The 25,331-nt window shown below is 38.7% G+C and overlaps 1 long non-coding RNA gene across 1 annotated transcript in view; it reads right to left on the bottom strand.

Annotated features, from left to right (window-relative positions):
• LOC148108247 (uncharacterized) overlaps positions 1-25,331 on the bottom strand; it is a 226,941-nt gene that overhangs the window by 175,297 nt on the left and 26,313 nt on the right. The window contains exon 2 of the long non-coding RNA XR_015720854.1: positions 1,345-1,450. This is a non-coding gene — a long non-coding RNA (uncharacterized LOC148108247). The remainder of the gene's footprint in view (positions 1-1,344; positions 1,451-25,331) is intronic.

Consider the following 25,331-nt stretch of genomic DNA (forward strand, 5'->3'; position numbering starts at 1 on the left):
TTAACTGGTTTGTTATCTTGGAAAGCACTAAGGTCATTAAAGTCAAGGAAAGTCTGAGGAAATGTAACAGATAGAAGGAGGTAAAGAGAAGTGATCGCTTAACGTAATGCATGATCCTGGCTGGATCTTTTTTATTTAAAAGATGTTATCAGAACACTTGGTGAAACTTGGAGTTTTGTCTGAGTATGAGATCTTGGCAGTGTGTCAATGCAATTTGCCTAATATTGAGGTTATTGTAGGTGACTGTCTTTGTTTGTAAGAAAAACACACTCAAATATTCAGGGGAACAAAGCATCAGGTAAGTGACTTATTTGCAAATGATTTGTAGGGAAAAGATTTCTTGGTGTAATCTTTAACTTTTCTGTAAGTCTGTGATTGTTTGAAATAAATAAATACAGAAACAAAGGAGATTCAGGACATATTGTTCCCATGAGCCCTTCCTGAAGGCATCTACTAGAAAACAAACTTCAGACAGCTAAGAAATGACTGGAGAGGGTTGGTGACGGACCCGTGGTAGGTACTGAGCATATTTAACTATAGAATGAGGACCTGGTGATGGGGGTAAGGGTGCCAGGACCATATGATTGACATGCTTTACAACGCAGATAAAACACAAACATGAAAAATGAGAGGAGTAAGGGGAGCATATATAGAAGAAGAAACTCACCAATTGCCTATCAGTATTAACTATGAGTAAAATAGTTTTATTTTAAATCAGAGGCAGGATTGGAGAGAAGAAATGGAGAAGATTTATAAGCTATTCCAAACATAACTCATGGTAGGGAACCCAATACACAGGACCAAAAAGGGGATGGGTATTTAAGGTATTATACAAAGGCATCACCATAAAGATAACCAGTAGGACCAAAATTCAAGTCTTTCTAAATATCAAGAAAGACAGAGAGAGCAAGAGAAAGAGGGAGACTACAGAGAAACTATACAGATGCAAACAAAGAGAAGGGCCACTGTACTCAGGCGACACCCTTCTCAAGCTGGCTGTGACAACCACTCATGATCTACTCATGTTCCAGAACATGACTCCAAATGTCCCCAAACACAGCAAAGATGGGGACCCTGGGAAATGGTCCATGTGACCACACAGTGAAGGGAGAAAAACAAAAGCCCCACATCTTTTTTTCATAAAATAGAGCAACGCAAATATTCAGAGTTATACCTTCAAAAAAGTTTGGTAAAAGCTTTCTACATAGTTGTTATCTAGCTTAGGAATAAACACCTTTTCAAGAGAAGGCTTGCCAGTGAAAGCGGCTGAAGGAAGGGAAGGATACTCCTGGGGTAAGGCACACAAAAGCACCCATAAAATTTTCTCAAGAAAAATGATCCTACCTTTTGCCCACCAGACACAACACGCTCCAAGGCTATGATGATGGTCAGGTCACAAAGCTCACACACACAGTGGCCTTGGCAGAACGGGATGTTGAAAAGCACATACCTATGAAATGAAAAAGAATAAACTCTAAAATACTGATTAGATGGCTAATTACTTAGGTTTATTTAGCAAAGCTGCTGCTTTTATATTTTCTGTTCAGGGCTTTAATAGAAATCATTGCATAAAGTTGAAATTCTCTTTGAAGTATTAATTAATTACCTAAGGGGAGAAGAAGGGAAAATCATTTCCTTCCACATTTGAGCAACCAGTATGTTCTCTTCCCCCATGGTGACCTCAAGGGACAGGAGCTTCCCACGGTTTCTCCAAGGGACTGTCCTTGGTACTGATGGGCTCACGTGCCATGATCGGGTGTTACCTCACGTCAGTGAAAGGCCTGGACACTCCTGTTCATGGCTACCCTTGGTCCCAGCTGAGCACAAACACACAATTGTTATAGGTACCCATATAACCTACATCTTTTCAGTCTGATGACACTTTGGGTCTGTTGCCAGTGGCCAATGCTCTCAAGTTTTCTCCTGGTCCAGTTCAACTATCATCATATCCCTCCTCAGGCCAGTCCTGAGTTTAGGTCAACACAATTAGCATTGATCTAACACACACCCAACGTCAAGCCCTGGGGCAGCCGCAGGAGACACAACACCAACTAAAACACCATTCCTGCCCATGAAGAGCTCAGCATGGTCTGAGACAGACACAAGAAACAGATGACCGAACACACTGCAATAAAGCACCTGGACAGACATGATTTCACGATACAGACAGCACAGAGGAGGAAGGCGCCAGCTCTGCTAGAGTGATTCAGGGATGCTTCGGACAGAAAGAGATAGTCACACTGGATATTCAAAAATGAATACGAATTTGCTAGAGACTTGAGGGTAGGGGGATGTTAGGGAGAGAGATGAGCACATGAAAAACCAAGAAGGCAAGAAACAACATGGCACATTCCAGATCTTCAAGCAGGTCAGAATGACCAAAGCATATGCGGTCCATGTGGGGAGGGGATGAGATTGGGGGCCGGCCAGGGGACTGGCAGAGACCAGATCCTACATGGTCCTAGGTTCTGCACCAAGGAGTTGAGGATTTACTCAAAGGCAGTGGCCCAGAAGAGGCAGGAGTGTGCTGTGGTCAGATTTCAGCTTGGGAAGACCACTCTCCCGGTTGAGTGGAGGAGAGTAAGACCAGAGAAAGAGAGACTGATCAGAAGGTTCCTACAGGACAGCAGAGCAGTGAAACGAGTCAGCCTTGGGAGGCTAGAGACCTGGGTTTCATACAAGCTCATCATCTCATAATGCAAGACTTTCACTTGACCTCCTTCTGTCTCAGGTTCCTCACCTCAGGACTAGCTTCATTGGCCTATGATCTGCATCGTAACAGAGGGCCTCACACTTAGAAGGGCTCTGTGCTTGCTTTAATGCTCTGCTATCCCTCTCTTGAAACTCTTAATAAGATTTAAACAAAGGGTCCCACATTTTCATTTCACACTGGGCCCTACAAATTATGTAGCTGGGTTCTGCTCACCTCTGAGTGTAATAATAGTACCTATTATGACCAGAGGGTTATTGGGAACATTAAATGAGCAAATACATGTAAAAAATACAGTGTCTGGCTCTAAGTCCTCCATAAAATGGAAACTATTTTTATTACTACTACTACTACTATTATTATTATTATTATTATTATTATTATATCCCCAAGAAGAAGAGGGGCCTATAATAAGGGGCCAGCAGAGAAGATGGAGGAGAAGGAAAGCAGAGGGTGGAATGGATACGACATCTCTCCAGAGGGTGAAGGTGCACGGGAAGGATGCAGGAAGGCTGGCTGGGCAAGGTGCCCTCACCCAGGCCAAGACTAGCAGCAGCCCTAATAAAATGGAAAAAACTTGCAAATATCCACAAGGCTCTAAACACCTTCAACACTCCAATCCATATCCAACTCTTCCCTAAAAAGTGAAGTCTCTTTGCTATTTCTATGCAGGTTTTAGCAATTTCAGAATGTAGTGCAAGAGGGCTAGAGTGCAGTATGCAGCCTGTGGTCCTCAAAAGTTCAAGTTCAGGGTGAGGAAGCCAAGAATGCAATCCCTTGAGAAAAGAGAGCACATGGGATCAGCAAACTACCCAAGCTCTCATCAAATTAATCTGTGACAACCAAAAGCTAGAAATGTAATTAAAAGGCCGAGTGAGTGTTAAGAAATATTCCTAAAGCAAACAAAAACATTAGGTTGAGCCATCTGAAATTGCCATATGTATAGCCAAATACCAGCAATTTCACACTGCTCAACCCAACATTTCCCTAAAAATATAGGTAACCATTAAAAGGGCAACACTAAACTAAAACATCATCATAGCCAAAGAATATTATGCCTAAAAAGAAAAGAGAGGAAAAGAAAAAAGAAAAATTAGGCATCTTTTAAAAATGTATCATCAGTCACTCTTAGGGTCAGAGAACAATAAATATTAATTCTCTTAATGTAATAATTCAGGAAGAAAGCAAACATTTTACTAGAAGACATCACCAGAATGGGACCAAAGAAGGAATAAGTGAACAAGCATCCTGGCAAAAACTATAGCTGAAGAAAATATGTACGTTTGAAGAAAAAAATAGTATAATAAAAATAATTTTATACTTGAACTACAGGCATATCATAGCACATGTTCAATAATACAAAAAATGGCAATGTATTAAAACATGAACTCGACTTGATAAAAAATGCAAATTAGTGACTGGGTAATTCCTCTATTTATTATTTATTGAGCTAATAACAAATGCACAAAGAAATGAGACAGAAGGCTTTAAAACCTATTGGAACCCTCTTTGTGGAATTGGGCCAATCGGATCTTCCAGGCAGTTCTAACTCGTGATATAAAAGGCCCTCTAGAGCATTTGGATGGGTTTTTTAAAAATATACACAGCTGCGTGACACCAGGATGCCACTATGGGGTAGGTTAAATGGCTACCAACAGATACAAGGCCTCCAGCACTTTTTAATTCTTTAATTTTTTCCATTCTCGTTCTAATGCTATCCTTAAAATGGGATGGGGGTTGCAGGGTAGTATGGACTCCCCCTCCCCCAAGAATATTAACAAAGACTGAAAACTACACTTACGGTGTCAAAATATAGGAAAATCAGAGATTAAAAGTAACCAAAGGGTTCAGATGATTGTGGTCTGTTCTCAGAGCTCCTCTTAATCCATCAGAAGCATTTGACACAGTGATTTTTCCCTTCTGCTTGAAGTACTGTCTTTGTGTGGCTCCTGGCTCACCATAGTCTCCTGGTTTTATTTCTGTTTTCACTGGCCTCCACCTCTGTTCCTCCTGCTAGATTCGCTTCCCCTTCCCAGAGCTCAGTCTGAAAACCTCTTCTCATCTCTCTCTATACACCTAGAGAATCTTCCGTGCCTGGGGCTTTAAATAGGACCCTAAAGGTAGCTCTGCAGCCCCTCCCCCTCCCCTGAGCTACCAGCATCCATAGCAAGCTGCCCATTCCACGATTCTACTAGCGCGGCTTACAGGTGTTTTAAACTTAACATGGCCAAAACAACTTCAAGTCCTCCCCCACCCTTTAGTCCCCTCATTGTCCAGTCTTCCCCAGTTCAGCAGTGAGACTACAAACTAAGAGGCTTTCTATCACAGCCCACATCCAATCCACCAAGTTTGGTGAAGTCTGTCTTCACAGGATATCCTGAATTCCACCATTTGTCACCAGTACCAGCCCCATCCAAGGTATTCTTGTACAAGAGCCTTGTACCTGTCCCCCCCCCCATTTTCCACTCCCACTCACCACCCCCAGGTTACCTTTTCATTATTCGGATCAGAGTATTCTCCCAGTCCAATGGCCTCCCACCACCCCTGGAACAAAGTGCAAACTCTACTGCTTCCAGACATGGAAGTGTCCGTTAATACAGTTCCCACGGAGAACAATCTGGCAATGTCTAGTACACCTGAAGATCAGGACACCCTCTGAGCCAGCAATTCCAAATCCTGGCAGCTCACCCAGAAAAACTCTTGCAAAGATTCTGTACAGATATGTTCACTGCAGAACTGTTTCTTATAGTCAAATAATATAAAATATATCATTGTCCCTTAGTAGAAAAATTGAAAAATAAGTTGGGTTTTTCTTTTTCACCTGATAGAAGGCTATATACTGGGGTACCTAGGTGGCTCAGTTGGTTTAGTGTCCGACTCTTGATTTCAGCTCAGATCATGATCTCAGAGTGAGTTTGAGCCCAGCCTACTTTAAAAAAAAATGCCGTATACTCATTAAAATAAATAAATTAGATCTATGATACAGTGATAGAATCTATTTTTGATGTTTGACCACTGATGGCATTCCAGCCCCCAACACACTTTCCTTCCCCTTTGCCCCACATCTAGCCCAACCTGTAAGAAAGCCAGGGCACTCCCTCCACTGGTGCTGGTTACAAAGTTCAAACAAGCATGCTCCTTCTGGAACCTTCTCTCCACTTCACCTCCTAACCACAACAAAAACCAGAGCCGCTGTCCATCCCGCCCCTCCCACCTTCACTCTTTTTAACTCCAGACCAAACTCAAGCTCTTCTCCTTCTGGGAATATCCCTTTTCATCATTTGAATGTTCTATTTATTTTTTCCAGCTTTATTGAGACATACTGGACATATAACATTGTGTAAGTTTAAGGTGTACAATGTGATTATTTGATACATTTATATATTGCAAAATGATTACTACCATAACGTTAGCTAACACCTCGATTCACCACATAACTACCATTTCTTTTTTGTGATGAGAATATTTAAGATCTCTTTGCTTAGCAGCTATCATGTACATAATACAGCATTATTCATTATAATCACCAGGGGTACATTAGATAACTGAGCTTATTAACTTATAATCGGTAATTTGTACCCTTTGACCAATATCTTCCCATTTTCCCCAACCCTAACCCAGCCCCTGGGAACCACCATTCTACTCTCTGTTTCTCTCAGTTTGGCTTTTTTAGATTTCACATATAAGTGACTACATTCAATATTTGTCTTTCTCTGTCTGACTTATTTCACTAGCATAGCAGAGTGCCCTCAGGGTTCCCCCAAGTTGTGACAAATGGCAGGATTTCCTTCTTTCTCAGGCTGAATAATATTCCAATGTTCCAAAGTGCATGTGTGTGTGTGTGTGTGTGTGTGTGTTGAATTGTATGAATAATATTCCATTGTATATATGGAATATATATGTACATATGTACATATATATACATATATACACACACAATGGAATATTATATATTTAATATTATATGTAATACACTACAGAACTGTACATTAAACATGGTTTAAATCAATTTTATGTTATATATATTTTACCACAATTTTTAAAAACCCATGAAGAACAACAGAAATATTGATATTTTCTATCAACAAAGTTTATATAATATTCATAATACTAGTAAACATTCTAATTCAGGATACATTATTTAAGTGGCAAAAATATATTAAAATTTTGTCACAGAAATTAATGTTTGAATTCAAATTATTTTAAGAGAAATAAAAGTAATATAAATACCCCCAAAGAACTTCTGGCTCATGATAATGAATTAGACTCCATATACATATATCAGAAGAAATATATTCTCCTATCTAGAAATCTTACACTCTTCTGAATATAACAGAAGAAAAAGCACACGAAAAATAAATTGAATGAAACACTAAAAAGAGAGAAGGTGATATTTGAAAATTTGCAAACTTTTTGGAGGATATAAAGCAAATAGGTAAAATTTAACTCATTGATTAACTGATCGATTGATTTAAAAAGCAAACCAATGTATCCTGAAACTAATAATACATTATATGTTAACTAACTTGAGCTTAAATAAGAATTTTTTTAAAAAAGGCAAACCAAGGAAGAGCACTGTAGGGCCTGGCTCTCCAACAGGAAGATGAAGTGGTAGATGCAGGAGTTTTCATGTGGTTCCCAGTTCAGACATGACATGAACTGAGGCCCCAGTCATGCTGGCTAATTGGGAGACTACCTCCTGAATGAGAGACCAGTTATCTTCTTCCTCTCTCCCACAGAAGTGGCACCTCTGCTATAGCATTTGCCCCTTGTGGAAGCCCAGCTAGTGGTTTTCTTACAAGACTGTAAGATTTTTCTGTTTCATTGGAATGCCAGAAAAAAATATATTTTTTAATCCAAAATGCTAACACATGCTACAACATGGACGAACCTTAAAGACATATGCTAAGTGAAGTAAATGGGCAAATATTGTATGGTTCCACTTATATGCAGCACCTAGTGCACTCAAATTCACAGAGACAGGAAGTAGAAGGGTGGTTGCCAAGGGCTGGGGTGAGGAGGCAATGGGGAATTATTGCTTAATCGGCACAGAATCTCCATTGGAAAGAGGAAAAAAATTCTGAAGATGAGTCGTGGTGATGGTTGAACACCAAAGTGAATGTAAAAAAATAAATAAATAAAGTAGAAAATAACAGGAAAAAAGAAAAGCTTAAGGAAATCTAGAACAGCAGTATTATAAATAGACAAAACAGATATTAATAGAAGCATTATAAAGAAGCATCAAATAATAATAAAAAAAACTAGCCAGGAAGCAATAACAATCCTTAACTTGTTTATATCTAACAATACATATAAAAATGTATAAAATGGGGTGCCTGGCTGGCTCAGTCAGTTAGGTGTCCAACTCTTGGTGTCAGCTCAGGTCATGATCTCAGGGTCCTGAGATCCAGCCTTGCGTCGGGCTCCGCACCCAGTGAAGAGTCTGCTTGTCCCTCTCCTTCTCCTCCTTCCCCTGTTCTCTCTTTCTCTCTTTCTCATAAATAAATAAAATTTTTTTTAAAATGTGTAAGATATATAAAGCAAATATTATAAAGAGATTTAAATTACCACTTTCAGAAACTGACAGATCAAGAAGGTATAAAATGTATATGACAGATTCAATCATCATAAATAACAAGTCTGAGAATGGAAAGATATAGAACTCTGTACCTGACAATTACAGAAAACACATTATTTTCTACCAACATGAAGTAGATAACAAAAAAAAAGATACATCATATCACAAAGAAAGTCTGAAAAAATTATACCATATAAAGCATATTCTAGACCACAATGCAATAAAATTGGATGCTTACAACAAAGAGAGTCCCCAGAACAGACCCATGAATTACTAGCAGGTTAGGTGATTGAAAACAATCCTTCAAGGGCAACAAATAAAGCTGAATTAAACATGACTTTTAAAAATCTTCTTGAAAGCAGAGGCCAGCTAAAAAGAGAATAAAGAATTACTAAAACAAAATCTAAGAGGTTAGAACCCAGAGAAGTAACCCAGCATTCAATATGCCTTTTATCTGGATGGCATTTAACAATTTAGAAGATAAGAATATAAAAACTGAGGTATAATTTACAAAATGAAGGAGATAAAAGTCAAATTGCAAGATCCAGGCAGAGCCCAAAGTCTTATAAGCAATCCTCCCCTTTAAGCTGAGTTAAGACCTCAAGACTTTGCTTCATCTGGGTGATTCCGGGAACCTCAGGCCTTGATCTTGCTATAAGGTGGTCCTAACCTAGTAGGGCACCCAGACTATTGATATAGCAAACAAAAATTCTCTCTGGAGGGGCGCCTGGGTGGCACAGCGGTTAAGCGTCTGCCTTCGGCTCAGGGCGTGATCCCGGCGATCTGGGATCGAGCCCCACATCAGGCTCTTCTGCTATGAGCCTACTTCTTCCTCTGCCACTCCCCCTGCTTGTGTTCCCTCTCTCGCTGGCTGTCTCTATCTCTGTCGAATAAATAAATAAAAATCTTTAAAAAAAAAAAAAGAAGATATAATCTTCAAAGGAGCAACAGCTAACCTGACTGCTAATATCTCAAGAGAAAATATGAATGCTAGGGAACAGCACACACAGTGTTATCATCAATATGCTGAAAGAAACAACTAGCAACCTACCATAATGGTACAAAGCCATTATTTTGAGGCACCTGGGTGGCTCAGTAGGTTAAGCATTTGCCTTCAGCTTGGGTCATGACCCTGGGGTCCTGGGATCAAGGACCACATTGGGCCTCCTGCTCAACGAGGAGTCTGCTTCTCCCTCTCCCTCTGACTCCTCTGACTCTCCCTCCTGCTTATGCTTTTGCTAGCACGCTCTCTCTCTCAAATGAATAAATAAAACATCTTTTTTAAAAAGCCGTTATAACTTCACATGTTGCCTCTGTTTATACCCAGAAAAAAAAATAGTCTTCAAGAATAAAGATGAACAGTAGAGAAAACTCCATTTACAGCAACAACAAAGATAAAGTACTTAGGAATAGGTTTAACAAGAAATATACAAAGCCTATACAAGGAAATTTATAAAATACTCCTGAAAGACATAAAAGTAGCCTTGAAAAGATAGAAAGACATCCTTTCTAAGAACATCCTTCCCTCTTAGAAAGGATGGGAAAATATCATAAAGATATCAGTTCTCCCTAAATTATTTAAAAATTTTAATGCAGTACCAGTAAAATAAAAAAAAAATTTAAACCCAAAAACCTACCAAGCTTTTTTATGGAACTAGGCAAGATGACACCAAATGTGATATGAAAAAATTAAAAATATTAAAAAAATAGGAATATACTAAAAAATAAATGCTATAGGTAAAGCACAGAAAATTTTCAGGGCAGTGAAAATACTCTGTATGATTCAATAATAATGTGTACATGTCATTAAATATTTGTTGAAACCCATAGAATGTACAACACCAAGAGTGGACCCTATAGTAAACTATGAATTTTGGTGGAGTGTAATGTGTCAATGTAGGTTCATCAGTTGTAAAAAATGTACTATTCTTGTGGAGAACGCTGGTAATGGGGGATGCTGTGTATGTGTAGAACCATAGGATATATGGGAAATCTGCATCTTCCTCTCAATTTTTCTGTGAATCTAAAACTGCTCTAAAAAATAAAGTCTTTGAAAATAAATAGAAGAGGAAGGAAGGGAGGAAGGGAAGGAGGGAGGGAGGGAGGGAACAAACAAATGTTACTAGAAGGACTAGTCCAACCAGATATTAAAATATACTATATAGATTCTATACTGAAAGTAGAATGGTACATATGAATAGACAGACCAATGGTGTAGCACAGAAAGCTGGAAATAGACTCAAGTACACCTAAAACTTTAGTATATAATGAAGGTGGCATTTCAAATCACAGGGGGGAAGATGGAGTTTTTAATGAATGGTACTAGGACAATTGATCAATCACTTAGAAAAAATTAAATTAGATCCATATCCCACACAATACACAAGAATAAACTCTAAAAGTATCAGACATCTAAATATAAAAATAAAACCATACAAGTATTAGAAGAAAACATAGTGAATTTTGCTTGAACTTGAGTTTAGGAAAAGGACCCTTTTAACTATAGCCCTAAATCCCAATTCTATAAAAGAAAAAAGTGATAAATTTGACTCTGTGTGTGTGTGTGTGTGTGTGTGTGTGTGTGTGTGTGTAGTTTACCATAAATAAAAGCAACAGAACGGGGAAAACATTTGCAATATATCACAGATAAAGGAGCAGTACCCTAATATATAAAGGATTCTTAAAAATTGAGGGAAATAACATCAATCCTTCCAAACCCTTCAAAAAAGCTGATAAAGAGGGACTAGTTCCTAACTCCAGATAAAGACACTATAAGAAAGGAAAATTACAGACTATTATCCCTTATGAATATTGATACAAAATCCTCAACAAAATATAGCAAACTAAAGTCAGCAGCATATTTAAAGGATTATACATTATGACCAAGTGGGATTTATTTCCAGTATGCTAGGATGATTCAACATGTGAAAATCAATCAATGTAAGACATCGCATTAATAGAATGAAGGGGAGGAAAAAACATGATCATATTAATTGATGCAGAAGTACATCTGACAAAATTCAACATTTTTCATGATAAAAATACTCAATAAACTAGGAATAAAAGAAAACTTCATCATGATAAAGGGTTTATATGGAAAACCCACAGTTAACATCTTACTCAACAGCGGACAACTAAAAACTTTTCCTCTAAGATCAGGAACAAGGCAAGGATGCCCATTTTTGCCACTTCTTTTCAACAAAGTCCTGGAAGTTCTAGCCAAAGCAATTAGGCAAGAAAATGAAATAAAAGGCATCTAAATAGAAAGGAAGAAGTAATATTATTTCTGTTCATAGAAGACATGATCTCATATATAAAAAATCCTAATATTACACACACACACACACACACAACCCTGTTAGATCTAATAAATGAGTTCAGCAAAGTTGCAAGATACAAAATCAACACATAAAAATCAGTTGCACTTCAGGGCACCTGGGTGGCTCAGTTGGTTAAGCATCCAACTCTTGATCTCAGCTCAGGTCTCAATCTTCGGGTTGTAAGTTCAAGCCCCATGCTGGGGCTTAAAAAAAAATTAGTTGTTTTTCTACATGCTAGCAATGAACATTCCAAAAAGGAAATGACTAAACCAATTCCATTTATAATAACATCAAAAAGAATGAATACTTAGGAATAAATTTAACCAAAGAGGAAAAAGATTTGTACACTGAAAACTATCAAATGATGCTGAAAGAAATTAGAGAAGCCATAAATAAATGAAAGATCCATGTTCATAATTGGAAGACTTACTGTTGCTAACTAAGATGACATACTACCCAAAGTGATCTGCAATTCAATGCCATTCCTATCAAAACTCCATTGGTCTTTTCTGCAGAATAGGTAAAGTCAATCCTCAAATTCATATAGAACTTCAAGGGACCCCAAATACTCAAAACAATCTTGAAAACCAAATTGTTGGGATATTCACCCTTCTTTTTTTTTTTTTTTTTTAAGATTTTATTTATTTATTCGACAGAGAGAGACAGCCAGCGAGAGAGGGAACACAAGCAGGGGGAGTGGGAGAGGAAGAAGCAGGCTCATAGCGGAAGAGCCTCATGTGGGGCTCGATCCCATAACGCCGGGATCACGCCCTGAGCCGAAGGCAGATGCTTAACCGCTGTGCCACCCAGGCGCCCCCACCCTTCTTGACTTCAAAATTTAGCTACAAAGGAAATATAGTCAAAGAAGTCTGATGCTGGCATAAGGACAGACATGTGGATGAACAGAAGAGAGGGCCCAGAAATAAACCTCACATATATGGTCAACTTATTTTTGAAAGACTGTGAAGACAACTTTGGGGGAAAGAACAGTCTTTTTCACAAATGGCGCTATAAAACTGGATAGCCACACGCAAAAGAATAAAGTTGAACCTTACCTTACACCACATACAAAAATTAACTCAGAATGATTCAAAGACCTAAGCCAAAGACAACAGCTACAGAACTCTTAGTAACATAAGGTATAAAGGGCCAAAAGGTAGAAACAACCCAGTTGTCCATCAGCAGGTGAACAGGTAAACAAAATGTGGCATATACACCCAATGGAATATTATTCACCATAACAAGGAATTAAGTCTGATGTATGCTACAACATGGATGAACCTTGAAAGCATTATACTTAGTGAAATAAGGTAGACACAAAAGGACAAATATCATATGATTCCATGTATATGAAATTTCTAGAGTAGGCAAATAATGGAGACAAAGTAGATGAGAGGTTAATGGGGGCTATGGGAGAGGAGAAGGGGTACAGAGATTCTGTTTAGGGTGATGAAAAAGTTCTAGAAATAGACAGTGGTGATTTTTGCACAGCACTGTGAATGCAAATAATGCCAATGAATTGTGCGATTATTGTTTTTTAAAGATTCACTTATTTATTTTAGAGAGAGAGGGTGTTCTCGGCAGGGAGGGATGGAGGGACAAGGAGAGCCAGAACCTCAAGCAGACTCCCCACTGAGTGCAGAGCCTGTTTCAGGGCTCAATCTCATGACCCAGAGATCATGACCTGAGCTGAAATCAAGAGCCAGTGCCCAACTGACTGAGCCACCCAGGTGATCTTGAAGTGTACATTTAAATGGTTAAACTAGCAAATTTTATCTTTTGTATATGTGTGTGTGTTTCTTTTACCACAATTTTTAAAAAGTAAGAAAATCCTCAAAGAATAATGGGAATATGTCAAAGGGACGCAGGAGCTAGGTTTTTGGGGTTTTGGGGGGGTTTGTTTGTTTGTTTGTTTGTTGTGGGGAAAGGGAGGAGAGTGGTTCCCAATGGATAAGTCTAAGACAATTTGGTCATCAAAATAAGTAACTTTTATAAAAGAAATTCTAACCTATCAAAAATTCTCTGAAATAGATGATAGATAGATAGATAGATAGATAGATAGATAGATAGATAGATGATAGATAAAACTACAACTAATAAGTATAGAAAGAATAATGGTATTAGAAAATCACCATGTGAGAGCTGTAATTAATATTAATTGATCGAAGCAAGAATGATCAATGGGCTAAAATAAGTAAAATTTTGAGTAACAGGATATTTATATAGGTTCAATGTACTCTCCAGGAGATATTTATTAATTTAAAAGGGGAAAATTACAGTAGGGAAAACACACACACACACATCCAGACAGAGAAAGAGAAGATAAAACAAAGGTATTAATACTACATTTGGGGAATCCGGGTGATGGGTATTGGGAATTCTTTGTACTATTCTTAAAATTTTTATGCAGGTCTGAAATTATACTAAGACAAAAAAATCAAAATAAAGTTGAAATAAAGACATTTAGGCAAACAAAAATAAGGAGAATTCATGATTAGCAGACTTAAACCAAAGGCAATTTTTAAGTATAAATTTTAGGCAGAAGAGAAATGATCCCACGTGGAATGTCAGAGATGCAAGAAGGAGTGAAGAATAGAGTGGAAAACATATGGGTAAGGGTAAATGAACACTGACTTCAAAAAATATTTATAACAATGCCTTGTGAGATTTTAAAAGTATAAAATTGAAATAAACAACAATGCATATAAGACAAAATGGAAAATAAATGGAATTAGTGTGCTTGAAAGTAGCTATATTGTTCAGGCAAACAGTAAAGGCTTTGATTTACATTGTACTTAGATAGATTGTAGAGTAATTTTGAATTTTTAGGGTAACCACTTTAGAAATAGTATGTAATTTCCAATCTGGGGATAGGGGAGGGGATGAGGAAATCATTTTTTAAAAACCAATCCAAGGGGCGCCTGGGTGGCTCAGTCAGTTAAGCATCTGCCTTCTGCTCAGGTCATGACCCCAGGGTCCTGAAATTGAACCTGGCATTGGGGTCCCTGCTCAACCAGGAGTCTGCTTCTCCCTCTCCCTCTGCCTGCTGCTCCCTCTGCTTGTGCTCTCTCTCTCTCTCTTTGTCAAATAAATAAATGAAATCTCTTAAAAAACAAATAAAATAAAAAATAAAAACCAATCCAAAAGAAGTCAGAAGAAAAATAGAACAGGTAACACAAACAGAAAGCCCAGATATAAACCCAAAAATATCAGTATTCACTTTAAAATAAATGAACTAAAAGACAGAATAGACACAATAAATCTAACCATACACTGATCATAATGGACACATCTAAAACATAAGGATATAAAAATATTGAAAACAAAAGAATGGGGGCACCTAGGAGGCTCAGTCCATTAAGTGGCTGCCTTCAGCTCAGGTCATGGTCCTGGGATTGAGCTCTGCATCTGGCTCCCTGCACAGTGGGGAGCCTTCTTCTCCCTCTCCGCTTGCTGCTCCCCCTACTTGTACTCTCTCTCTCTCTCTCTCTCTCTCTGCCAAATAAATAAATAAAATAAAATAAAATAAAATAAAATAAAATAAAATAAAATAAAATAAAAAAGGCAAAAGAATGAAAAATTTGTATAGTGTGTAAATAATAACCAAGGGAAAGCTGGAGTAATTATTTCATTACCAGACAAAATAGAATTCAAGGCAAAAAATGTTACTAGAAGTAAAAGAGGGCACCTCAGAGAAAGCTTTCACGTCCACTAGTAAGTGTGATATTTGCTATTCCTTCATCTGATAGAGATTATCATGAAGAAGATATAGGTAACATCATGCTCAGTGATAAAATGACAAGTTTTCTTTTTAGGACCAAGAAGAAGTCACTTATATGAAAGGACCAATGGTACATGGAAAGATGCTCGACATCACTCATCATCAGGGCAACGTGAATCAAAACCACAATGAGATCGCGCCTCACACCTGCCAGAATGGCTATCGTCAAGAAGACAAGAAATAACAAATGCTGGCAAGGATGTGGAGGAGAGGGACCCTCAGACACCATTGGTGGGAATGGAAATTGGTGCAGCCGTTATGGAAGACAGTATGGAGGATCCTCAAAATTAAAAATAGAACTACCCTATGGTCCAGCAATTCCACTTCTGGGAATATACCCAAAGGAAATGAAAACACTAACTTGGAAAGAGGTCTGTACCCCCATGTTCACAGCAGCATTACTTACAATAGCCAAGACATGGACCATCGATGAAGAATGGATAAAGATGTGGCGTATACACACAGTGGAAATATATCCATGCTCAGCCATTTGTGACAACATGGATGGGAACTTGAGGGCACTATGCTAAGTGAAATAAGTCAGAAAAAGACTATATGATCTCATTTATATGTGGAATCTTAAAAAAAAATAAATAAATAACTCATAGAAAAAGAAATCTGATTTGTGGTTTCCAGAGGTGAGAGCAGGGGAGGGGGAAAGCAAAGAATTGGAGGAAGATGGTCAAAAGGTTCAAACTTCCAGTTACAAGGTAAATGAGTCCCGGGCATGATGACTAAAGCTAACACTGCTGTATGACATATATAAAAGTTGTTAAGAAGGGTGCTTGGGGGGCGCCTGGGTGGCACAGCGGTTAAGCGTCTGCCTTCGGCTCAGGGCGTGATCCCAGCGTTCTGGGATCGAGCCCCACATCAGGCTCCTCTGCTATGAGCCTGCCTCTTCCTCTCCCACTCCCCCTGCTTGTGTTCCCTCTCTCGCTGGCTGTCTCTATCTCTGTCGAATAAATAAATAAAATCTTTAAAAAAAAAAAAAAAAAAAAAAAAAGAAGGGTGCCTGGATGGCTCAGTCGTTAAGCGTCTGCCTTTGGCTCAGGTCATGATCCCACCATTCTGGGATTGAGCCCTGTATCGGGCTCCCTGCTCAGCGGGAAGCCTGCTTCTCCCTCTCCCACTCCCCCTGCTTGTGTTCCCTCTCTCACTGCCTCTCTCTCTGTCAAATAAATAAATAAAATCTTTATAAATAAATAAATAAAAGTTAAGAGAGTAAATCCTAAGAGTTCTTATCACAAGGAAAAAAAACTTTTTTATCTTTTTATTGTAATCATATGAGATGATGTATTCTACCTAAACCTATCATAATCATCTTTTCAAAATATACTTAAGTCAAACCTTTATGCTGTACACCTTAAGCTTACACCGTGATCTAGGACAATGATATCCCAATAGAAGTAGAAGAAAAAAAGAATAAATCACTGGTGTCCTATTACCAGTTCTGCTCATTGCTGTACTCTAGCCAGCAGAGAAAAGCATGGAAAGTTTAAAAAAAAAAAAAAAGACAAATATAAGAAAGGAAGAAACAGGGTGCCTGGGTGGCTTAGTCAGTTAAGTGTCTGCCTTTGGCTCAGGTCATGATCCTGGAGTCCCAGGATTGGGTCCCACATCGGGCTCCCTGCTCAGCGGAGAGCCTGCTTCTCTCTCTGCCCTTCACCCTGCTCATGCTTTCTCTCGATCTCTCTTTCTCTCAAATAAATAGATAACATTTGAAAGAAAGAAAGAAAGAAAGAAAGAAAGAAAGAAAGAAAGAAAGAAAGAAAGAAAAACAAAAAAGAAAACTGTCCTTAACCATAGATGATCTATACTTAGAAAACCCAAAAGCATTGACATCAAGGATTTTGGCTTATTGCTCTGGGACAGGTTACACCGTCACGTGATACGGCATACCACCATTGTTAATCCAAAGTCTACACATGTTCATGGAGCAAGTACTCAACACCACCTATGGGTTTTTTGTTAAAGCACCTATGTTCCGGCAAAGCATTTCTCAATCACCTGGGATAGTGGTTAAAAATGCACTTTTATGGGTCCCATCCCAGGGTTATGGAATCAAAATGTCAACAGTTTAGAGCTGGGAAGCTTCTCTTTACATTTCCCAGGTGATTTGTTTGTCTCTTGAACGACCATGATGGATTCTGGAGGTGCGCTACGGTTCTGTCACTAATAACTTCTCAGGAAAACTACTAAATCGTATTGGTCAATTACAAACCCGTAAGGTATTGCCTTCAAATCCCAATTGATCTTATTTATAAACAGCATATTTTAACCCATTTGTTTTTGAAACCTTTCTCTCATTCAATTTCATACCAACAGAGAACAATGTTTACAAAGCATATACTCAAAGTAATGTTAGTTTTTCACCTGAAAACATACAAAAAAAATTAAAAAGAGTATGCAATGTGATTTGTTGCATTTTCAAATAATGTGACGTAACAGGAAAAAATCCCAATTAGCAGAAAGGCAATTTCGCCTTTTTTTTTTTTTTAAGATTTTATTTATTTATTTGACAGAGAGAGAGACAGCTGGCGAGAGAGGGAACACAAGGAGGGGGAGTGGGAGAGGAAGAAGCAGGCTCTCAGCGGAGCAGGGAGCCTGATGCAGGGCTCGATCCCAGGACCCTGGGATCAAGCCCTGAGCTGAAGGCAGATGCTTAACGACTGAGCCACCCAGGTGCCCCAGAAAGGCAATTTCGTCTTACCCATGTCTTACTCGATCAGTGAAATGTTTTAGCTCATTCAAACAGTATATTGAAGCTGCATTTCAAAAACCATGAGATGGTTAAAAGTACTTGCTGCTAATCCTGACGTTTGGCCTAGACTAGGGATCAATTCCCAGTTTAAACGCACCGGCAAATAATTAATAAAGAGATTTAGAAAGCACAGGCTGTGTGATGGAATATCACGGCACCATGACACTGACCTAGAGGGCAGCATTATTGTAACTATTTTTAAGAATTACAACATAGAGCTCATTATGTGTCAGTCACACTACGATTTACAAAATAGCTAACAATGGATTTGGCATTAACTTTATAATACATTTAACCATCATCCCTACAGACAAGAGTTTAATTTTACTGCATATGAAAGGAACATATACATTGCTATTCTCCTGAAGACCTAATAAATTATGAGACTTAAATTTAAAGTATTTTTAAAACGTCATCTCCCATTACTCCCCAAACTTGTGCCAGCTCAAGTGAACAGCTAATTATTCCCCACAGAGACAGACAGACACACACAGACAAGATCCCTCTCTCTCCCCTTCCTCCTTCTCTCTCTTGGGCTCGCTTGTGTGCACGTGTGCGCTCTCTCTCTCTCTCTCTCCCCCTTTCCTCTCTCCCTTCTCCCCTGTGCTTTCATAACCAGGATAACTGTAACTACATTGTTGAAATGAAATGCCATCAGTCCTTCAATGTTCATCTCCAATGCTACCTTGTCCATAACCCCCCAAAAGGGATTCTTTCACTGATGGATAAATTTCTCTGGAGTTCTCTTTATTCTGTCTTGTATCTTGAGCTCCTGAGGGCAGAGACTGGATTTGGCTTCACTTTGGATCCTGCCTCACCTTCCCTACCTCCTGGCAAAAAAGGAGGTTCTCAATAAATCACTATGGATGACCTTTTATGGCAATGTGCCAATGCATCAGATCAGTTTGGTTTTTCTACCCAAATAGAACCACATTCTCCAATATAACTTCTTGGTTAAATGAATAAAGAACCAGCTAAGAGAACACATTCAGCCTGTTTCTTTTTTTTTTTTTTACTTAAACATAAACACAATAATAACTTAAACTGTTAGAGAAATAAATCCACAGCCCAAAGCCGTGCTATTCTTATTATATGTGCTACAAACCTAAGCTCTTGCCTTCCAGGACCTGCCGTGTTTCCAACTGGGCCCTCATTTGTGCTGAGAGAAGGCCATGCAGACACCTTGTGTGGAAAGCACCAGCCCTTCTCTACCACGGGGAAAATATCTGAGCCACCCATCAGTGGCTTGGTATTTAAATGACAAAGAAACAAAGAACATTTAAAAAATCAAGACTGCGGCATTGGACAACAAGTGACCAAAACTTTGGTCGGGAGAATATCAAACAAAACGAAGCTATTTTAAAAGAAGCCAGAAATAAGGAATAATGACACGGGCAAAAATAAAACACTAACAGCAAAATAAATTTATACATAAGACAACTATTTTTCAAAATTCTTGCTCGGCTTTGGATGTGCTGTTTGCCTCCCAGCTACAAACACATTCTTCGCACATGCTGGGAATGCTACAGAAAACTAGTCAGCATTCAGAGGCTTAATCCACAGTCCCAGCGCTGTGCCTGTGGGCTTAATAGTCAGACAGCCATTTGTCCTCAGGAGAGGTTAGGGGTTGCAATGCAAATATGCAAACAACTGAGTTCTTGCCCTAAAATAGCTGAAAAAAGCAGGATCCCTATTGCTATTTTTTTTCTAAAAGGAAAAAGAAGGGGAAACGCTTGCAATCTTAGGGATTTGTTTAAACACCCTAGTATAATACAGTTTTGAGGGAGAAAACAATGGAAAAGAATAAACACACTTGTCCCTGGGTAAAATCTATACTCCGGAGAAAAGGTTGACATATGTGTGACAGTTGATTTAGCAGACTCACTAAAGATTTATTGATTTATCAATCAGTGCCTTGGGCACTTGATTCTCCCCAAGGGAAAATTAACAATTCCAACTAAACTAATATATTCTAGTATGAACTAAAATGAATGCAAGGATCAATCCTGTCACTCTGTACAGCATCCAATTATGAAAAAAAGTATATCTATCCTGTTGGGGATACCTAAAATTAAAAGTTATTTAATGAAAGAAATAATGTATTAAATAATCATTATTGAAGCCATTAGACATTTTTTTTAATGGCTTTCATGTGCTTTAAAGGAGATAAGGGAATCTCAGAAATGTAATTGCATAACTGGGTTAAAAACATGATTTTTTTTTAAAGATTTTATTTATTTATTCGACAGAGATAGAGACAGCCAGCAAGAGAGGGAACACAAGCAGGGGGAGTGGGAGAGGAAGAGGCAGGCTCATAGCGGAGGAGCCTGATGTGGGGCTCGATCCCACAACGCCGGGATCACGCCCTGAGCCAAAGGCAGACGCTTAACCGCTGTGCCACCCAGGCGCCCCAAAAACATGATTTTTTTAAGTCAGACTCCCTGAACTGACTGCCATCTCTAGCACTTTGCAGGTGCATTTCCTTGGGCTTTTCCAAGCCTCAGTTTTCTCATCTGTAAAATGAGGAGATGGTGTTGTCCTTAAGAGATGCATGGTGGTAGAGCAGCCAGTTTCTACTGCGGCAGTGCTATTTTTATTAGTGTCCTTCTAAAATCATATTAAGTATAATACTATTATAATGGACTACAAAACAGACAGGTACTAGAACTGAAGTAGTTCACAGAATACAAAGTTCCTTTCGAGCCTTTGTAGGGTCTTTCAATGTCAACTAATTGACAGTTTGGAAAGTTGGAATATATATATATATATATATATATATATATATATATATATATATAATTTATATTTATTTATTTATAATTTATTATAATATATAATATTTATAATATAATATAATGATATAAATATATGTATAAATATACACAAACATACATATATATATATATATATATATATATATATATATATATATATATATATATATATAACTTTCTTTAGTGTTACCCATTGACCAGAAAAAACAACACCTGTGAAGGTGTTCTAAAGCAGAGGTCAGCAACTCATAGCCTAAGGCCAAACCTGGCCCACCACCTATTTTTATAAATAAAGTTTTATTGGAACACAATCACACCCACTCCTTCATACATTGTCCTGGCTATTTGGGCGGGACACTGACAGAGCTGAGTAGCTCTTGTAACCATATTACCTTGGGCGAGGTAGGGTGGGGCCAGATGCAGATCAAGAGAAACTGAAAAGAGTTTTACAAACGTGATAGTCACAGTTCCCTGCAGGGGAAGCATTAGGGTCAATCCCGAGGCAGAGGGAGGGATGAGGGAAACTATAGGTAAACACCTTGATCATGGTTTCCATGGAAAGGAAAGGATGAGGCAGGGTAGGCAGGCTTAAGATTGGCTAATTTGAATCATTTCAGGTGCTGTGGGGCATTGGAGCTGTCCTTGGCTGTCAAGGACCTGCCCTTGGATGGGGATACAGTGGCCCATGTGTGAGAGCCAATGAGGGAGGTAGTTAGGGGCATGGACTTAATAGCAGCTCAAGCATTAGAACCACTGTTAGCCAGGGCCTCAAACTAGATCAAGACAGCATTTCTTAAAACTTTATTATACCTGCAAAGCCTAAAATGCTTACCATGTGGCCCTTTACAATACAGTTTATTAACTCCTCATCTAAAAAGGAAGTCTCGGCATCCAGTTTAAGCTGGACATCACAATCCATACCTTAAATGTGCTCTACAGAATTGCTTATGGAAACAATTCAGAGGTACATATATCTTTTTGAATTAGTGTTTTAATTTCCTTTGGGTAAATACCCAGTAATGGAATTACTGGATCACATGGTAATCCTGTTTTTAATACTTTGATATTATTATTTGATATTATTAATACTGTCTTCCACAGTGGGTGCACGAGCTTATATTCCCACCAACGGTGCACGAGGGTTATTTTCTCTCCACATCCTCGCCATGACTTGTTATTTGTTGTGTCTTTGATTTTAGCCATTCTGACAAGTGTAAAGTGATATCTCATTATGGTTCTGATTTGCATTTCCCTGATAATGAGTGATATCGAGCATCTTTTCATGTGTCTGTTGACCTACATGCACTCCTATGTTTATTGCAACATTATTTACAATAGCCAAGATATGGAGGCAGCCCAAGTGTCCATCCACAGATGAACAGATAAAGAAGTGGTGTATATATACAATGGAATATTACTCAATCATAAAAAAAATGAGATCTTGCCTTTGCAAACAACATGAATGGACATGGACAATATAATACTAAGTGAAGTAAGTCAGTCAAAGAAAGACAAATACCCTATGATTTCACTCATATGAGGAATTTAAAAACAAAATGAAAGAAAGAAGGAGAAAAAGAAAAAAACAAAAAACCAGATTTTTAAATACAGAGAACAAACTGATGGTTGCAGAGGGGAGATGGATGGGGAGATGGGTGAAATAGATAAAGGGTATTAAAAGTACATTTGTCTTGATGAGCACTAGGTAACATAGAGAATTGCTGAATCATTATGTTGTACACCTGAAGCTATTACAACACTGCATGTTAATTATACTTGAATAAAAATAAATAAATAAATAAATAAATAAATAGTTAAAAAATAATAGTAATTTAGGGAATTTAAAATAGGTAAAAGTTGAATCCATACTGGGAATGAGGGAAAGATACCCTTTAAAGTCATGGGCTCAGAGGGAGCCTGGGTGGTGCAGTCGGTCAGGCAACTGACACTTGGTTTCAGCTCAGGTCATGATCTCATGATCATGAGATCAAGCCCCACATCAGGCTCTGTGCTCAGCATGGACTCTGCTTGAGATTCTCTCCCTCTCCCTCTGCCCCTCCCACTCCTACTCTCTCTTTCTTTCTCTCTCTCAAATAAGTAAATAGATCTTTTTTAAAAAAAAAGACAAAAGAAGAACATAATGTCACTTTTGATGTATGTTTTTTGTCCCAAAGTTCAGCCCTGGGGACTTATAAGGTGAGAGGGAACTACACAAACATTTAACCACCAGGAGGTAGAGATCGTTGGAGACCATTGGAGGCTGGCTACTGCATTACCTAATTTATCCAAGTCTCAGTTCTACCACCTTTAAAGATGGAATCAGGGGGCACCTAGGTAGGCTCAGTCAGTTGAGCCTCTGCCTTCGGCTCAGGTCACAGTCCCAGGGTCCCCGTGTTGGAGCCCCATGTCGGGCACTCTACTGAGCAGGGAGTCTGCTTCTCCCTCTCCCTCTGCTTATGCTCTCCCTCACTTGCTCTCTATCTCTCTTAAATGAATGAATGAATGAATGAATGAATAATAAATAAATAAATAAATAAATAAATAAATAAATAAATAAAGGTGGAATCGTATTAGTATTTGGCTCATAAGGTAATGATAAGGCTTAAGTGTGAGAATAGATATAAAGCCTTACCACCATGCTTGGCACTCAATGAGGCACTCAGTAATTGTTATTGACCTCATTTTTGTTATTCCTGTTGCTGCTACTTCCACAATAATAACAAAAGAAAAAACAACAACAAGAAAACTTCAGCACCACAGGGAAGTTCCCTGCCCTTGGCTGCCTCCAGGTGAGCTCTCTTTCTACTCTACACAGGCAGTTGTAAGTCTGGAAAAACAAACCCCCAGCAAATTCAACTATTCTCTTCTCCTCTCACCTTGACAGGAAATATTTGAAACGGGCACCCGTGATATAATAACTGACCAAACCTATTCTTATTTAAGTATTGACCAAACATTGTTACCTCTCTAGAGATGAAACTAAAAAATTACCAGAGAATAAAAAAATCAATAGCTTAAAATAAAAGGGATCACCTGTTTTGAAATAAAAGATTTTGAAATCTTCATTGTAAGAAATTGGAGAAACTTCAGAAAATATAAATTCAAATATTTCAGACATTCATTAACTCAATAAATATTTACTGAGCAATTGCTATGCACTACATACTGTTCTGGGAGCTACATTAACAACCTTGAATAAACGGACAAAAATATCTCTGCCCTATAGAACCCGCAGGCTGGCAGGAAATAAGCAAATACACAATAGATGAAAAAATTAAATAATGGGCTTTGTTAGCTGGCAGTAAGTTAGATGCAAAGAGGGAAGTAGATATACAAGTCTGGAACTCAGAGAAGTCTGATCTGGGGACATAAATTTAGAGTTTCCATTGTAGAGATGATATTTGAAACCTTGAGACAAGATACGATTACCGAAGGAGTAAGGGCAGACTGAGAAAAAAATAGGAGCAAGGTCTAATTCCTGGGTCACTCCAGCATCTAGAGATGGGCAAATAAAGCGAAAGCAGCAAAGGACTCTGAGAAGTAGTGGCCAATAAGAAAGAAAACCAAGAGAGTGGTGTCCCAGAAGCCAGTGAAGGGGTATCAGGGAAGAATGAGCCATGTCAGACACCACTGGTAGGTCAAGCAATGTGTGTCGATGTGAATGGACCAATGGATTTAGCAACAAGGAGATCACAGGTGACCTCGGCATGAGAGGCATTGGTGGAGTGGTGACGTGAACAACTGACTGGGGTGGCTTTAAGAGAGAACAGTTGAACTGGAGACAGTGAGTATTGATAATTCAAAGATTTAGCCCATAAAGGTAGGCAGAGAAATGGGTGCTAGTTGGAGGAGAATATGAAACAAGGAAAGGATTTCCCTCATCACAGTGGGACTATACCAGTAGAGAAGGAAAGAAAGGAGAGAACTGCTGGCATGAGTCCTTGAGAAGATGAGAGCAGCAAGGATCCAATGCACAGTGGAGGGTTGATCTCAGACAGGAGCAGAAAGTCCAACCAAAATAATAGAAGGGAAGGCAGAGTGCCCAGGCACGAAGGCAGGAAGGGGGGTAGGCATGTCCCATAGCTCTCCGACCCTCCTCGTTGTACCACTGATCATGCAGCCGTCATTACTCCAGTTTGCCTGCAGGCTTCTCTAAGACAGGTGAGAGAGCCGCCATGTTGCTCAATGACGTAGCATCAGTGCCTACAACAAAGCCTGGCACACAGCAAGTACTCAGCAAACATAACGAAGGGCTCAATGAAAACAATGAGTGAATGTGAATTTTGCATTGCAGACATGAAAAACTGTAAAACCAGAAAATGTAGTACAATGCAGTCATGGCACAAGACAGATCAATGGAAGAGAATTTTTTAAATCTAAAAGATAAACCATATGATAAATGTCACA

Source organism: Ursus americanus, chromosome 21 (genome assembly GCF_024610735.1).
Source record: "Ursus americanus isolate L20-20 chromosome 21, mUrsAme1.1.p, whole genome shotgun sequence".
Taxonomy (NCBI): Eukaryota; Metazoa; Chordata; class Mammalia; order Carnivora; family Ursidae; genus Ursus; species Ursus americanus.